This window comes from Rhynchophorus ferrugineus, unplaced genomic scaffold (assembly GCF_030347505.1).
Source record: "Rhynchophorus ferrugineus isolate W39M unplaced genomic scaffold, kcgeb_rfMv2 rfM1, whole genome shotgun sequence".
Taxonomy (NCBI): Eukaryota; Metazoa; Arthropoda; class Insecta; order Coleoptera; family Curculionidae; genus Rhynchophorus; species Rhynchophorus ferrugineus.
The window spans coordinates 73,054,283-73,067,588 of NW_027472580.1; the positions used below are offsets into that span (position 1 = coordinate 73,054,283).

General features: G+C 29.9%; 1 protein-coding gene across 5 annotated transcripts in view; it reads left to right on the forward strand.

Annotated features, from left to right (window-relative positions):
• f (espin protein forked) overlaps nt 1-13,306 on the forward strand; it is a 258,719-nt gene that overhangs the window by 223,912 nt on the left and 21,501 nt on the right. The window lies entirely within an intron of this gene.

A 13,306-nucleotide genomic window follows, 5' to 3' on the forward strand; every position in this document is an offset into this window, starting at 1 on the left:
TTGTATGTATATTTGTGGATTTCTTTTTTGGGTTCGTATGTTTCACATTTACTTCTGTCAATACATACTTAATCAATACTATTTGAGTTCATTTGACAACTATCTTTCTATTATCCACATGAAATCTATCTTCTTATTCTTATAACTGTTCAATATTACCCTGTTAAATATTAGACACATGACGCGGTTTTGCATGTTTAGTTTTTCTAACTCTGCTTTCTCTATATTGATAATTGCAGTAAAACACCGCATATTTGAAAAAGCTATATAATAGATAAAACCATCAATCATGAAGTAGGTAATAGATCTTTAGGTGCCGTATAAATTACATATAATTCATTCAACATAACCAAGAATGATTTGCTATATACCATATTGAAATAAATGAGAGCAATTTTTAAAATAGAATTAGTATCGATATCACATAAAAATGTAACTGCTGAGACTACAAAAACATTTCACCAGAATATTCTACAACAATTGATTTTTTTCGATAATTCATTTTAGATGAATTCGTAAATATTTAAAATAATAAATAGTATTGGCTTACAATAATCATAAAATTTTCTTCTAAAAACATGAGTGAAAAATGAATAGGCTTAAAAAATATGCAGATTTTTAAGAAAGGATCAAAATCGCAGTAATGAATACATATAGAACATCTGTTTTTTCTCTTTTATTAAGCGATAAAATGTACTGAAATATTCACCGCTAGTCCATCTTGTACGGGCAAAATAAATTAAAACGTAACTGCTTTTAATATTCTTAATTTAGCCCGTCGGTATTTTTTTCTTGATTATGCATTGGTTATTTCCTTAATATTCCTGATGTAGTTATTTTACTGCCTTATATTTGTCGAGTGTTATCGTCATTTAATTGGCAACAGGATATTTCTCAATCCACATTATTACAAATATATCCGTTACTGTTGATTTAACCCACCTCTCACACGGTGGTTTGGTTTGGTATACAAACGTTTCATGAACAAGTGATGTGGAATATATATTAATTAATCTATCTTCAAGACACTGAACAAATTAAATTAACATTTGGTCAATCAATACAAATTGTCAGAGATCAAGATTGTAGCATAAATTCGCAATTATTTTGCTGCAAAACTCTCTAATTTACATATTTAGTTTATGGACTAGAGAATATATAGATAGCCAGAGAAACATGAAGAAAGCGTTGTTCTATTGTTTTCTATGTTATGATGACTTTTAAGCTAAACATTTATGGAATAATGTTTGAAATCTGTAATGTTTTCTAAAATAGCATCGCAGAATTGTTACAGATGTTGAATTGAAATGGTTCAAGCTTTGGACTATTAACAATAACAGTGTCCTCGGAGCAGGTCTCGGACATTTATATATAGAGTGTAGAGAATTGTTAAAAACGTTTAAAAGAGTTTTGTTTTAACGATAATGTTCCTTTTAATATAAATATTAGAAAAATTAGCTTTATTTCAAAAACAATGTAAATTAAACTAAAACTAAAAGCCCACTAAAAGTTATAATATTATCATTAACTTTCAGGCTGCTTCAGGCCGAGTTTATGAATGTCATGTATAAAAAATAAAAATGTTCACAAGTACCGATCCAATATTTAATTCTTATTTTTGAAGCTCCCCTTTTTGAGCTCTACTCAGAACTCTCTGGATTTGTTTTGTTTGTTTGTTTTAGCAACTCTTTTAATTAATACAACTTAGTCTTCTAATTCCATACTATATTATTATAATTAATTATATTCTGTAACTATGACAACGTTAATCGCTTCTGTGTAGGTTTTGCTGCTATACCGTACTTTTCGTTACCAGTAACAATACAATGTACATGTATATAATGCATATTATTTCACAAGCAGTGTATATGTGCTTCAATTATTGTAGTACCCAATTTCCTTAGTTTTGAATAATTCCAATTAATTTTAAACTACAAAACACAGAGAGTTCAAAAGGGAATCTGCCATATATTAATGGTGAAAAATGTTAGATATATTTTGTCATCAGTAGGAGCAACAGTCTATAGCAAAATGCGAATACTGGAAAATAAAAAAAATAAACAAAAAAATCACAATAAAAGTAATAAAATAAATTCTATTTATTTAGTATGTTTAATATTTTAAGTAAATATTTCCAAAATATACTATATAATATATTAAATATAATGGCATGTAAATATATTCTTTTTCATTGCATATTTTAATTAAAAAAATTGCACTTCTGTAATCACAACATTTTATACGAAAAAAAAATGTTTTTGTACATAACATTGCTATTAAATCAAGTCAAGATATTGCTTCATTCACTAAAAAATTAAAATACGTTTCAAGCTGTAATTAAATACATGTTATATTACTTCAGTTCAATTTGGAAACCCTTTCCAAAACCTAAAAATAATACGCTTGTACTCACTGTTCTCTTCATAGATTTCCTTCTACTGATGCCAAACTTATGCCAAATAAAGACGTGTTATAATGGTAGTAGTAACAAAGACATATCTAAAATAAATTAAACACAGTTGCCATAATGCTATTTAAATTACAAGTAGGAACTGTACCTTTGTTAAATAATGCTCTTCTCCGTTTGGCAATCAGCCTGTATAAACTGCAGACCACGAACCGATTAGGTCTTATTTAAGTGAGTAAGTAAGTAAGTAACTAAATAAGCTTCTTCTGATTTAGAAAAGGATACCCTGGAAAATAATGAATTACATTCGAACTGCTGTAATCTAGAACACTACACAACATTGTTTAAATATTAAATACGTCAAATTTGTCAATCATATTAATTTTATACTTATAGCCGACTAACGGCAAAACAAAAAAGTCAAATCCCATTTAAAATGTCCTTCTATATTGTCTATATCTTATGTTTTAAACATATTTTTGACAATAGTTGATATGTAACATTTAATAAGCCTGGAAGTTATTTTTGTATTTGATTGAGTAAATTATATGAGTTAGTTAGTTATATATAATAGTTATCATATGATAGAGTAGATTATGTGCAGCAAAATATTGTGTTTAGGATGGATTAGAGAGGTAAATATATTTGCAAAGAGCAAAAATGGAATATCATTGTATAATTCTATACATATAATAAATATATCAAAGAAAATATTTTAAAATAAGCGGTTTTAAATTTAAAGATTTCACAGCTTTTGTCTTTTGCATTATGTCTATTGATTTTCAAATAGCAACTCACCTATTACTGACTCTTTACAAATTTTACAAATTCACAAATTTGAAGCTAACCGAACGTCCCAACCGAACTGAAGCATCTAAGATAATGTCTACATGTGATAAACCTCTCTATGTGAATGGTTTTCTGTGGCAGTTTTCTTCATAAAAGTGGAGTTAGATTCTCTACCAATACACATGACTGGAACAAAGTTTGACTTTCTTAACTAATCTAATCAATCAAAAATATCTGGACAGACAGTGAAAATTTATGAGTATACCTAATGATAAAAAGCACACTCAATGATGTTTATGATTTATTGAAAACTGTTTAGTAACAATCTTTTTCATGAATAGCAATATTGAGTTTTTATTTTTTCAATACCATCTAACAATTTCGCTAAACCTTTCTATCATTAACTATTATTTCAGTTTTTTAATAAACTAGTAGAGTAATATAATGATTTATATAAAGCATGGTATCAGTTGAAAACTTAAGAAACACTATACGCATTTATAAAAGAAATTAAATATTCTATTACATTGACTTGCACCAGTTAAAATATCTACATGTCAGACATTATAACTGTTCATAAATCTTACATACAGTGGAACATACGTGCTTTATTTCGATTCGAGTCAACTAATAACGAATCGTTTTAATTTATATACTGGACTAAGGTTAAAATATGCATCATTTTTACTTGTCCGAGACACGATAACTGTAAAATCGGATTAGATTTTTGCCCTGAATTATTCTCGCACTTACAGAATGTGATACCAATTAGACCATGCTAAAATTATGGGCCCATATACCAAAAATACTGTAACAAGAAAATTTGCGATTTTAATTCGGTTTCTCCCAATTGCATCCTTAATTATCTAAGCTAAGAATTTAATGTAATACGGGCCTGGTTGTTCACGAGAATAATTAACGTTTAAAAGTGCTAAAAATCACTGTGCAGGACCAATTAACTGCTGCTATTAATGCAGAAATATGTTGAAGATAACTAGAGCAGGAATGTTGGCTACCTGTGCAAATAATATTGTATAAATTGGCAGTAGTATAAAACGATACGTGAAAAAAGAAGATAGTTGACAGTAAGTTTGTCACATAACTCTCACAATTTTCAATTCTTTCTTATTTATATTAAATTAGTAAGTAGAAATCATAAAACATTATTATTGCTTTTGACAAATAAAAGCTTGGTGTTGTAAGATAATTATGCTGTGATAAAAAAAACAGATGTAAAAAATCGTAATGTTGTCTATTGTGAATTCCTTCCGTGTGACAAATATTAATCAAATAGTATTATTTAGGTGATTTACGTGAATATATTCATTTCAACATGTCGCATAAAAGAATTAATTTTGTTGAATATAACATTAAGACCCTTATTACAATTTCAATTAATAATAATTACTACTTTGCATTAAACTAACACTGATGTTAATAGTAATACTTATACACTTTATATAAGTTCATGTAGCTTGGTTCGTCCAATAGTTGTATTGCTTCCACGTCGCTATGATTTAATAACCTTCCTTCACGTTATACGACAAAATCTTAAATATCGTTGTTGATCGTTTTGATTTCGATATATTCCTGCAGTTCCTCGTTGGTTATGTAGCGATAAGCTTTGCCAATTAATCGAAAAAAATTGTATTGGCACTATTGGATGACTAGTCGTTATGATGATTTAATGCAACCTGAATTTTACAGCCCTATAAGTCGAAATAGCCAGTCCAAGTACCAGTACAGTTATTTTATGTCTCATCTTCTCAGCTTTTTGTCTAAAAAGATTTTTCCAATTTAATCTATCATTAAGATGGGTACTGATATATTTTGCGGATACTCCTTGATGAACTGAGAAACTCTCAAGAAGTGTAATTAGGTTTCTATAACTATTAAGCTATATTTTCCAGTCTCTAGTAATTGTGTAGATTTTATAACTGCCGCTTGTAGTTCCTCTACAGCTCTAGGCAGATAAATATATTGCTATAAAGACAAGTACTGTTTCTGTTATTCAAGACACTCAAACACTACTTTGCGGAATTTCATCTGAAATAAACTATAATATTGGAGGGATCCCTTGATGTGGCACTCTAGATTTTTTTTCGGACACATACGACTCCAAACGAACACTACTTTGGATAATCGTTAAAATAGAATATTATTAATAAATATGAGTTTCTCAGACGATGGTCAATCATAATTAAGTCCTTAAAACGTTTTCATGTGAATTTTCACAGATTTTACATCCTATCAAACTTTGTTATGTTGGAAAATCACTTTTTACCTTTCACTTTGTCAGAGATCACTTTTCTTCCAAAGAAAATTGTTATTTATAGTTATACCATCAAACCATAATCAGTTTCATTAACTACAGATTTTTCAAATTAAGCACATTCCCTATAAGTTATGCTTATTCGACAAAAAACTAAAAAAAACAAAAAGAAAAACATTTCAAGTTCACATTTTTGCCAGATTTATTTTTACTTCCTTTGCTTTTAATGTAGTATATAGTATTGTAGTTCTATACTCAGAAATCTACTTTAAATGCTGTTTGAGAATTTGTTTATGCTTCTCTCGCATTACCTCCTGATCCGATCTTCTATCTGGATCTTAGATTATTTTATAACCACTGACTTAAAGTGCACTTAAATATCAAGATATCAGCATTATGCCATCAAATCGTAATCAGTTTCATTAACTATAGATTTTTCAAATCAAGCACATTCCCTATAAGTTATGCTTATTCGACCAAAAACTAAAAAAAAAAAACAAAAAGAAAAAATTATACAAAATTGTTAACATTTCAACTTCATATTTTTGGCAGATTTCTTTTCACTTCGTTTTCTTTTAATGTGGTATATAGTAATGTAGTTCTATACTCAGTAATCTACTTTAAATGCTGTTTGAGAATTTGTTTCTGCTTCTCTCACATTACCTCCTAATCTGATCTTCTATCTGGATCTTAGATTATTTTATAACCACTGACTTAAAGTGCACTTAAATATCAAGATATCAGGATTATGCCATCAAATCATAATCAGTTTCATTAACTATAGATTTTTCAAATCAAGCACATTCCCTATAAGTTATGCTTATTCGACCAAAAACTAAAAAAAAACAAAAAGAAAAAATTATACAAAATCGTTAACATTTCAAGTTCACATTTTTGGCAGATTTCTTTTCACTTCGTTTTCTTTAATGTAGTATATAGTAATGTAGTTCTATACTCAGTAATCTACTTTAAATGCTGTTTGAGAATTTGTTTCTGCTTCTCTCACATTACCTCCTAATCCGATCTTCTATCTGGATCTTAGATTATTTTATAACCACTGACTTAAAGTGCACTTAAATATCAAGATATCAGGATTATGCCATCAAATCGTAATCAGTTTCATTAACTATAGATTTTTCAAATCAAGCACATTCCCTATAAGTTATGCTTATTCGACCAAAAACTAAAAAAAAAAACAAAAAGAAAAAATTATACAAAATCGTTAACATTTCAACTTCATATTTTTGGCAGATTTCTTTTCACTTCGTTTTCTTTAATGTAGTATATAGTAATGTAGTTCTATACTCAGTAATCTACTTTAAATGCTGTTTGAGAATTTGTTTCTGCTTCTCTCACATTATCTCCTAATCCGATCTTCTATCTGGATCTTAGATTATTTTGTAACCACTGACTTCAAGTGCACTTAAATATCAAGATTATATTGCGACTTTCAATCCTGACTTTCGTTTGAAGTCAATCTATATTTTGGAAGCGGAAAAAAATTCAATTGCGGATTGAATTCAAGTAAAAAAAAACATTTTGAAATTCATTTCAATACACGCAAAATCAAAATATGACCTTGATGGAGAATATTATGAAACAATGAACAAAAAACTGCTTTGATAAATATAAAAGAATACATTTACATTAATTATATCAAAGTATATAAAGTTAACACTTAAAGTGAGTTAAATCATTGAAATGATTTAGTGATGAGTATTTATTCATACAAAAATATTCAAGTTACTTAAAACTGTTTTTGTGTTTTTGTGAAAATTTTGTGATTTTCAACAGTGTTCCGACAACAACTCCAATTTAACAAAGAAGTTTCTAGCACGCTCATTAGCAATTATTAGCTCTAAGTTTTTAGTTAAATATGTCGTTCAATAAAATTATAAAATTAAATGTCGTCGTTAAATATGTATTCAGATTTGATATTATTAGTAATACAAAAAAATTCTCATAATATAATTTGGAATTTTCATTAATTCAAAAAGTAATAAAAGGCAAGGTAATTTATATTTTCATTTAAAGGGATAATAAAATTACTATTTTGCAGTATTTGTTTCAGCTTTTTACTTGAATTTTATCTTTATACCCTTACAAATTATTTAAACAGTTTTTTCCTGAAATATAAGAGTCAATAGTTTGTCGATTTACTAAATAGTCTCTGAAAATTTCAAACAATGATCCAGTCAACACGTGTTCAAACACTGTATAATTTATTAAGCCAATCCTTTCCTGGAGCAATATATATTTCAGTTAGGCAGGAAAATTAATTGAAGACCCAAGAAATAATGTAGTTACTTATATCATACATTTTTGCACTTACCTTCTGAAAATAAAAATTCTATTATTATCATATGAATTGTTTATTACGTGTGCCATATATTTATGAAAACTTTTGATACTATTATTAATAAAATTTAATTAACTTCCAATTAATTATAGCCATATCAAACAAAATTATATGTAATAATGCAAATGGAATAGGAGAGTTATGATTAGGTAGTATTTTTACTTTATAAAACTAGATGCTATTTATATGACTACATTTTTATAATGTAATTTATAGATCTGTATTTAATGAAACCTGTAGCAGTTAAAAAGTACTAAACTTAAAGCCGCGACACAATTATTACCAATAGTACCAATAAAATATTGCATATGCCTTAATTAGTATCACATTCTGGACTAACAGATTTTTCGACAAAGGCCTTATTCATTACAACAACTATAATTTTAATAATGAATTTATATAGTAGGATTACATTAATTTTCAGTATGATACAGAGAGTAAATTATATGGCGTTGAACACGTATTGTAAGTCATAATTACCTTTCAAAACCTTAAAATTTGTCAATATGTTCTAATATTAGTTTTAATATTTTAGTACAAGTGGTATCCGATTCAAAACAAAACGAGTTCTGATGGACATGTTTTGATGGCGTCTGTTGAAGTTATTTATTATTTAGTAATTGATGCCAAATCGCCATAGCAAATCAAACGATTCAGCAACAATAATGCAAGCGTTGAGAATGTTGTGCTTATTTTAGACAGATGTGGTGGTCCTTCAAAATCAACTCTCCAGTGCTTTGGATGAAGAATAAACAAGATTACAAATCACTTACATAGTATAAAACAAAGTCGCCTTTTCTGTCCCTATATCCTATGTGCGCTTAAATCTTTAAAACTACGCAACGGATTTTGATGCGGTTTTTTTCAATAGATAGAGTGATTCAAGAGGAAGGTTTATATGTATAATACATGCATAATATACTAAGGCAACATTGCTAATTTTAGAGGTTCCTAACGTGATGTCGTAAATTAACCTATTTTTTTAGACTTATTTAGCAATTAGCAAAAACGCTGCCTAACCCTACGAGTTAGATCAAATTAATGTACTACAGTATTGTACACCATAAAAAGGTCTACAAAAAAATCCGCGATGGTATATGTTTATCTTTTGGGGATAACCCACAATTTTAAGCAATACGGCATTAATCCTTATCGAATTAAGTACCTTAAATACAGTGTGCAATTAATATAGATCAATATGGTTCCTTACAGCATGTAAATTAAACAAATATTTTCGGAGATATTACAAATTTAAAATTTGCGTTTAAAAATGTGTAATGTAATAAAAATTGTATGAATTTAGATATTCCAAAGATAGCAGGAAATCTTCATAGTAAGTATAGGGGAAGAGGAATTGTTTTACTCCAAATTTAATGCGTGCAGGCCAAGGGCAGTAATGAATGAACCAAAAATACTGGATCGATTTTAATCATGTTTTCATTGAGTGACATAGGCATATATATTTTATGCCCGTGCAAAGTCGGAGCGGGCCGCTATGTTGTTATATACAACGTTCATATTTTTTCTGTAGTGTATTTAATTTAGTATCAGCATTGCACCCGTGCGAAGCCGGGGCGGGTCGCTAGTGTCAAATAAATGCCAAATTACCCAAAAATGTCACAACTGTGCGTGAAAGTCTGCATGCGAACCCAAGAGAGCAAATTCCCCCATTATACAAAAACTTGGCCTTCAAGACTTCAACTTCAAATTTTGCACTGGGACTGAGACCTACATGTGTCCAATGTGTTCGCTGTCTGAGCTTGGGCGTTTTAATTAGAAAACCCCAATTTTAACAAAGAAATTATCTTTTGGTGAAGGTTCTATTACCGTGGTGGTGAAACCCATTTTTTAATTTATTAAACATGTGGTCTCCATAAGATGTTGGTACTCACCAGAAAAGACAGTGGATTATTTTTCACACAGGTGATGTGAATTGGTATTGTAATATCTCTGAAATCGTAGATTTATGCCAATAGTCATCAGAGTCATAGCGGCAATGAAGTAATGTTCCATACATAATAGCCTTTCAAATTCAAAAAGTTATTGCGATAAAACCTAATACATCTTATTTCATTCATCAACTACGAAAAAGAAACATTTTTTTCTCGTCTTCTTAAAAACTCTTGATGAACGATTTTGGTTTGGCAGAAATCTAATCATCGATTTACGCACTTATCAAGTATTTCCAAACGGTGTGCCAGCCAAGCTGCATCGATCTGGACAACTTATAATCAGGAGAAACTATGCTTGATAGGTACTCTGGACGTGGCAGAACTTCCCATTCAAGCTGCAGTATTGTGGCCTTCAAAACTCTTGCTACGTGTGGTCGAGCATTGTCACGCGGGATTTTTTGACTTGAGATTGTGTTACTCGCTATTGCTGATCTTTTTTGCAAAAACAAATCGTTCAGGTTGTTTAATTGACGTCGGTAGGCATCTGTAATGGCAGTTTCATTCAATTTTAGAAGCAAAGTGTACATTACACCGACGTCTGGTAGCGACCCCCTTTAGATATTTACGATCATATATAAACATTTAAAAACAGTTGATGTCTTCATTATCTTTGAAGTTCTTTGGTGCTTCGGGTTGTTCTTTATCGTTAATATAAAACGTTCACTTATTGTTCACATAAAAGGTATTAGAGAATAAATGAATATATGATGAAGAAACGGAAAATCATCATCATCATCAATTTTTTAATTTGTCTGAAGGGCTTCGGTGGAAAATACAATTTTTTTGCGTTCCATGATTAGTGTATGTACACCGATGACTCAATAACACTAAATGGATAACTGTTATTTTATGTAAAAAAATCATCAACTTTAATAGTTGTTTGCATAGATACTTCGTATTTTCAGCAACAAATATCGCTTAGCCAAATATATATGTACCGAATATATAAGAATATAAAGTTCAATATGTATATATATATATATATATATATATATATATATATATATATATATATATTTTGTCTAATGTGATGTGTAGACCTATATAATGACTTCGTATTTTATTATGAATCAGTATGAGTTTGTCATCGGTAAATATATTGATAATTTGTTATATTCATATTCATATTGTTCAAATATTTGTTATAATCTTGTTTGTCACAAATCTCGATAATAGTGCGCACATTTTTAATAGGTATAAAGAAGCTACATTACCTCACCCTACTTTCGATGGTAACTAAATTGGTTCCCATTAACGTTAACTCATTATTCAGTTATATTCTTAGATATATAAGACTCAATGCAAGTTCAAACAAATGCATATAAGTAACGGCTATATATTTGACCAAGCCAGAGTAATTAAAAAGTAATAAGCCCGAGATCATGATAAATTATTATTTTTAGTAGCAACAAATTACACCGAACCGTATCATCTAAGATTCACCAGACTGACACCCGATGATTAATGCGGTACCGTTTACCTTTCCGTTCGCGTTGCCGCACAACGCGCGTGCGCGCCCGCCGTTGTTACTTCACCCCAGGAATCGCAGTGGCTTCTTCCTGCCTGCCCGGCCGTCCCCCCTTTCACCTCTACGCCCCGTGGCTTTGTTCAGCATCTTCGCCGCATCAAATCAGTCGATCATTAGACGCGCGCGAACGTACGCCATAGCAACGGTAAAATTCTCATCGCTCAAACGGTATTGAGCTTGGACTGTACGGAGGCTTGCGGTGCCGATGCACTGTTCGACGATATAATATTCATGGTACGTTCTTTCCACGATACTGTATCGGTATCGTTCTGCTATCTGTTCTTAGTATTAGTTATTAATTAAATCTGATAGATTTGATTACGGTCGTATATGGGACGGCGAGAGAACTGTGCGTGTGAAGCAGTTGGTATTCGAGTGAGGTCTAAAAATGCGAAAATACTTTTCTACGCTGGAAACCCGCCTGTCCGCCAGATGACGATGGAAAATAGATACGTTTGATGTACATTGCTTTGATTTTATTTTAATTGTGACTGTTGCTGATATTAAGAATCAACGTGTGATAACGTGATTTCTGTATTGATTTCTATAAATAGTTTTTAGTTCGTTGCACTGATGATTATCGATCAATTTTTCGATTCAAGAAGCGTAAAGCTTAACATATTGTTATTTTTCGGAAAATTATTTATGTTCTATTTCTAAGTTGCTTCTTTAGCATTATTTCTTGTTGTTGTTTTTTTCTAAACCTATGAATAAATATTTTAGACAACTAATTTGTTGAATCCGATATTCAATCGCCTTTTTTTGGAATCTAAATTCTATAGGATATTGACTGAAAAACTGATTTCGGGTTTTTGAAAATGCAAGCTTATACGTAATATTTTCCAACTTTTCTTATTTAGTTATTCATGATAAGGAATAGTAATGTGAGAGTGAGATAGATGATATCGATATTAGTGAACATAAGTTGGTAACATATGTAACGTTTCCCTTTAAACATTTTGACCGGCGTTTTTAAATAAACCTGTTTATCGGTAAGACCTAACTTTGTTCTCCATATATGATCATCAATAAATTCGAATTTATTCGATTTACATCGCTGTGGTAAAAAGAAGATGTAACAGTTGTGTTGTTGTTTATTATGAATTTCTTCCACCTAACAAAACTGTCAACAAGTAATATTTTATTCCTATATATCCTATGCGCCAAGGGTATTCACCTCGAAAGTTTGAAATTCAGTACCAATATTTTTTCTTGATGACACACTTTTCCACAATATGTATTATTCACTTTTGATTCTTCACGATTTTTCATCAAAACTATAAGCACATCATTCCGCCCTACTCGCGTGATTTAGCTACGCTGAACTTCGATTTATCATTACATAACTTCGCGGAGATTGTTCAGTCAGAAATCAGAAATTAAATTTAGCAATTGGTTGACTACAATTAATTATATCAATTAGTTTATGTTTTTGACCTTCTTAGATGTTTTGAGAATATGTTTCGACAGAACCTCAGCACAGCTCCTGTAATGAGAGATAGAGCTAACATAATCTATATCATCGATCTACACATGATAAATAATCTTACAACAACAAATATCTAAATACAAGATTAATATATTGCTTTTTATATCAAGTTTGTTATATAAAACAATGTTATATTTTAACATTCGAACTGTTCTGTTTTGTTAATGAGATTTAATATATCTACGCTCACATGTTGATCAAGTCTTTTAAAATCAAGTTCTCTTTTAAATCCTGGGATTTTTTGCTAAAAATTAATGTATAAAATTATTGTATTGTTATCGAATACTAGCCACTTCTCAAAGTTTATGGCATTTTAACTACTGATCGGTTTGATTCTAAGCTTGTGTGCCATCAAAGTCTTCTAATATAGATCAAAACAAACGATATTCAGAAAAAATGATATATACATATATTAATTTATTACTACTTTTTATTTATAATTAGACCTTTATTCATACTTAATTCACAAACAAGCCCAATGCGGCACAAATACATCGATATGCATTTTGG